Below are 5,738 nucleotides of genomic sequence, written 5' to 3' on the forward strand. Positions count from 1 at the left end.
TTTACATATCTTTACTCAACCTCATTCATTCAATCCGTGTGTCTTCCCTGGACCACAATTTACTATGAAAGTCATGTCTCTACCTCCACTTTAGTTTGGACCAAGCCCAAGTGAAACTATGAAAAAGGCATATATAAAGAAAGATAGATGTGGTTTACTGCATGGGGACAGGAAGCAAAATGACCTCTCAAATGTTCCCTACTGAGGACATGACATTTTCAGAAGAGTCAAAAAAAATTGTGAAGTCACCTTTTCATATTCCACCCATTTAATGTTGATATATTCATGGCTGGTTACAAGAAAAAGTCAGGGTAAAGTCGCACTAGGAAACAGTAATTCACTTTGGGTGATTATCAGAAAGGACTAATGGCGAAGTTTCCAAAATGCCAGCATACACAAGATATTGTTGTGGTAAGACTAATGAGCCGGGGTGAGGGGAGAAATCCCCTTCACGTAGTGACAGTTGCCAAGCGCTCTGACATTTTACCATGTGGCCACGGTCTCGTAAATTCCTTCATACGCTGTGCTCCACTGTAAGATCAGAAAGGCAAATGAGAACAAGAGCAGAAGTTCATTCCTCTTATGAATGCAAGTTTTTTCCAGTCTAGTTGCTGGATCTTTAATTGCTTCTGCCAATAACGCTTGGCCTTCTTACTGATCTGTAGTCTGTCAAGTTCCCCAGTGAAGGTTTTCAGCTCTGTGAAAGTTTTCAGAACCACAGAGGCTCTCTCCCTATGGCTAGCCCTCCTTGTCAGGTTTAATATGGCTTCTGGGTTTCTCCCTACTGTCCTCAAGTTTTTAACTTGATTTTTTTTTCCCTAAAGCTTGTATATCTATCCTTTGATCATTCACTCATTCATCATCTTTTCCTGCCCTCCAAGCCTAGCACCAAACCAGTATACTGTCTATTAGCCCTTCCTTCCTGTGGTCACCTAGACACATACACATATGCCTTGTGAAAATGTCACTAATATTTCAGAATTACATGAAATTATCACAGTTCTTATCCCCAGACTGTGATTTCTAACTGACCTCTGAAATAACAGATGGACATTTCTTTTGCCTCAATTTCTTATATTTTTTCCTGTGCTTTGGTCTGTCCATGTATTTCTCTTTTCTACTATGGTATTCTAATAACTCTTTTTTTAAAATTTTTTTAACATTTATTTATTTTTGAGACAGAGAGAGAGCATGAACAGGGGAGGGTCAGAGAAAGAGGGAGACACAGAATCTGAAACAGGCTCCAGGCTCTGAGCTGTCAGCACAGAGCCTGATGCGGGGCTCAAACCCATGGACCGCGAGATCATGACCTGAGCCGAAGTCGGACACTTAACCGACTGAGCCACCCAGGCGCCCCTCTAATAACTCTTAAAATGAATGTGTCTCGTGCAAGCATGCAGCATTAGCACAGAACAAGTTGCTTCCATATTCAAATGGCCAGTTTGCATAACTGTTGAGCACTCCAGTCTGGGTTACATTTCATTTACCACTCATCCCACCTGCGTGACTCTCATGTCCTTCCCTTTGGATCATATTTCCGTAGATCCTGTGTTCAACTTTTAGGATCTTCCAGCTGGTAGGTAAATCAGCAACTGGATTATTACAACCTGATATCCAAGTCCCTTTCTCCTCCAATTCTAGGGATGGGATCCCTGCCACTTCTCTCCCTTCCTCTTTCTGGTATCACCCTCTGCTGTTAGGGTCATTTCTTACCCTTCTGAGGTTTACACTCCCCATAGCAGTTCACCCATAGTGTAAGAAGTCGCTCGTACCCCTGGAACCATATATTATCTATGAAATCTCATTGGATGATTTGGTAGCCTTCCTGACCCCTTTCTATACGTCTCATTCCACCCTGTGTACAGCATTTAGACTCTGTAAAAGTGGCTTCAGTTCAGATATGGGCATGTTTGTCATTACAGAAAAATCTATTTTGATGCACACGATCATTTCTGGAATAGGGAAGTGCATAACTCTCAGGACCTGTTCTCAGGATCCTCCACCTGCTATTTGTTGGTCCCTCTCTGCCCAGCCCTGCATAGATTACCACTAAGTATGTCTGCATCTGCAGGTTGTGCTTTGCTCTGTGGCTCAGTGCCAGAACTGGAACAAGAGTAATAATAATTGGCATTTTTTTGAACACTACTCATGTCAGGCACTGGACCAGTGCTTTACAAACATCATGCCTTTTTATTCATCATATATATGAAAATTGAGGCTCAGAGATTAGTTAATTTACTCAGGATGGCAAGGTGATTAAGTGACAGCAAGCTTTCAAAACCAAATCTTTCTAATTTTCAAGGTCCTTGCTCTTAATGTTAGTATCAAAGCTGTGCTAGAAATGCTTGCCCTACTGCAGTGGGATCTTTAAGTAGAGACCCACTTACTTGAACCAAAGCCTAAAGGGCATTCGGGGAAGAAAATCACTGCTGAATTCCCATCACCTAAAGCAGTGCGTGGAACGTTGCAAATGCTCCATACATGTTTATTGAGCAAATGAAATCTATGGTAGTCTACTCTTCAAATACAATTAGAATCAAATGTAGGAAATCCCAAATCTGCCAATTTTCTGTTAATCCCTTAACAATTAAGTGTGCTCTCTGGACCAGTGGTATGGCTTCTCTGAAGAAAAAGTTTGTTAAAAATGCAGACTCTCAGGCCTGACCCCAGAGGCAGGGAATAAGCATCCGTGTTTTAACAAGATCCCGTGGGTGTTGTGTCTGCAAATTAAGCTGGGACAAGACTGGCCTAATTTTAGTCAGAGTTCAATGAGGCAGAATGGCTTGGAATGCCCCCTTACCTACATAAGAGACTTCTGTTATTTTCACTCTGCTGTTTGAGCATCCTCCCTAGGATAAAGATAATGCTCTCCAGGACAAGTGCCCACTTACAGCCTTTTATAAATAAAGGTACAGTTGGAAAAGATGGAGACTTGTCTTCCTGTTTTATTGAAAATTAGAGTTCTGTACTTTGTGAGGTTTAGCTTAAGAACTAATCTGCAGTCTTCTGCCCCTGGTAGTATTGGAGAGATAGAGCATGACTATTGTAAATGTGCATCAACAGGTGATTTCTCTGCCCCACTAGTAACACAGTGACATCCAAATGAGTGATTATGGTGAGTTTGGGAAGGAAAGAATTGGTATAAAGAAACTTAGGAAGCTTTTTTTTTTAAATAATTTGGAAACTTATAAAATCTCTTAAGCTATATGAGGCCTTTTTAAAAAAAATCATGAAAAATAGGAAACCATGTAACCAATACTGCAATGTAATATTCTACTATCCATATGGCCCCTTTCCTTTGAATCCCTATTTATATTACCTGAGGAACTTAGAGAACAGTGGTAAAGAATGTGTGCTTATGGAAAGGGATAGTCTTTGTATTTATTTTCTAATTATGTAACTCATGAACTCAAAAGAAATGATTACTTAAGCTATGTTGAGTCTCCATACTTTTAAGAAAAAGTAAGTTAATTCAGAGTCATCAGTGGAACACACAAAGCTGGTATGATTCAGAGCTGAAACAAACGTAGGAAAATTTTCCTATAATAGTGCTCAATTGATTGTATCTGTTTTCTGATCCTTAAAATAATATTGCTAGACCTAAAATAGTATATGCAGTTCTGGTTGTAATGCTTAAAAATATAAACAAATTAGAATGTTTTCAGTGATGAGGAGTCAAGATGGTAGAGGGAAAATTGGGAATGACGGAAGAAACTGAGAGTATTTCAGATGGAGGAGACATATTCCAAGGAGAAATGACTGCCTGGCATAAATATGGAATGAGTGATTAGAAGTCCTCTGAGTGGCTTCATGCCATAGAAGGGCAGTCTGTGGTTGGAAAAAATTTGTCTCTGGTGGTTAGACCTATCTGAGAAAGTCTCTTGCTACAGAAAATTTCTGTGATGCTGAGGGAAGGGCCGGTCAGGAATTGAATCTCACTTATCCTTGTATCTAGGGCTTGCTATTGAGTGGATGACCAGGAAGTGTATAAAATCAAACTCATTATATTTTGCCTCAACTTGCCCTTGTGTCTGACTCCAGTATCAGTTCATCCCACAAATCTCAGAGATGACGAGAGATGGGCTTGTCCCTAAATATTGCTAAAGGACTCAGGTTTTTTAGCATTTCACCTTGCTTTTTCTCCAGATGTGCAGTGTTTTTCAAGTTGAGTAATTATATTACATTGTCATGATTTTCACCATATCCGCATAAAGTCTCTACTTATTTTCCTTTAAACTCACTCCCTTTTAGTGTAAATAAATGTATCTTTAAAGGAAACTTTGCATTACTGCACAGGAGAAATTAACAAGTGTTAATAGAGTGCTAAAGACATGTTAACATGGTATGCAAACTTCTTTATTAATGTAACTAGAAAGAATGGAAAAATAAATAACTTTCTCAGCAATTCAATGACATTTGGTTGGAGTATCTGCCATTTAAAACAATTTTGAGTATTACTCACACTTTCAGTGATATGGTCAATGTCTTGGATCTTATGTTTTTGATACCCATTGAGCTGAAATCTTTGGATTTGAGATCTAGTGCAGAAAACATTTTGCTCTGATTTGTTTTCTGTAGGGTTTCCCTTTCTTCCAAACTTCTGTGGTATTCTTCTCTGCTAGTATTGGACATCCATTTGTTCCATGCTCTAATGTAACACAGGCATACTTCAGAGATAACATAGATTTGATTCCAGACCACTGCAGTTAAACAAGTATGGTGATAAGGCAAGTAATGGATTTTGGGGTTTCCCAGTGCATATAAAACTTATGTTTACACTATACTGTGCAATAAAGTTAAGCGTGCAATAGTTTTATATCTAGAAAAATATGTACATATCTTTGCTTAAAAAATAGTCCTTTGCAAAGAGTTGATAAGATGGCATAAGTGGAGCAGAAGAAGAAGCAAGTTCACCTCCTGCAGCTTGGACCTTGACCAGCTGCTGGGCAGGTCCTATGAACAGTTGATGCAGCTGCACACTGCCTTTCAGCAACAGAGGGTTTGCAGAGGAAGCAGCTCTCACTGCTGAAGCGCCTGCACAAGGCCAATAAGGAGGCCTCCCTGATGGAGAAGCCCAAGGTGGTTAAGGCATGCCTTCAGGACATGATCATTTTGCCTGTGATGGGGGGCAACATGGCGGGTGTTTACAGTGGCAAGACCTTCAGTCAGGTGGAAATAAAGCCTGAGATGATTGGCTACTACCTGGGTGAGTTCTCCCTTACCTCTAAGCTTGTGAAGCATGGCAAGCCTAGCGTTGGGGCCACCCACTCGTCCTGCTTCATCCTTCTGAAGTAGCCTGTTTGGCTAATAAAAGCACAGACTTCTCTGGAAAAAAGAGAAATCCTTCATTGATAATTTAAAAAGTACTAGTCATCATTGGGCTTTCATCATGTCATAATCTTGTTGATGGAGAGTCTTGCCTCGACATTGATGGCTGCTGACTGATCAGGCTGGTGGTTGCCGGAGTTTGGGGTGGCTGTGGCAATTTCTTTAAAAAGACAACAGTAGAATTTGCTGCATCGGTTGACTCTTCTTTTCATGAATGGTTTCTCTGTAGCATGCTAAGCTGTTTGATGGCACTGTATCCACAGTAGATCTTGTTTCGAAATTGGAGTCAGTCCTCTCAAAGCCTGCTGAGTTTACAGAATATTCTAAATCCTTTGTTGTCGTTTTAACAATCTTCACAGCATCTTCACCAGGAGCAGATTCCATCTCAAGAAACCAGTTTTTTGCTCATC

At 40.2% G+C, this 5,738-nt stretch overlaps 1 pseudogene; it reads left to right on the plus strand.

The window, feature by feature from the left end:
• The first annotated feature begins 4,878 nt into the window (after positions 1 to 4,878).
• Positions 4,879 to 5,295, plus strand: LOC124510731 (40S ribosomal protein S15-like; annotated as a pseudogene).
• The last annotated feature ends 443 nt before the right edge of the window (positions 5,296 to 5,738 follow it).

Source organism: Lynx rufus, unplaced genomic scaffold (assembly GCF_022079265.1).
Source record: "Lynx rufus isolate CCGP_SWC_20201006 ecotype Redwood Valley unplaced genomic scaffold, mLynRuf1.p SCAF_16, whole genome shotgun sequence".
Lineage (NCBI taxonomy): Eukaryota > Metazoa > Chordata > Mammalia > Carnivora > Felidae > Lynx > Lynx rufus.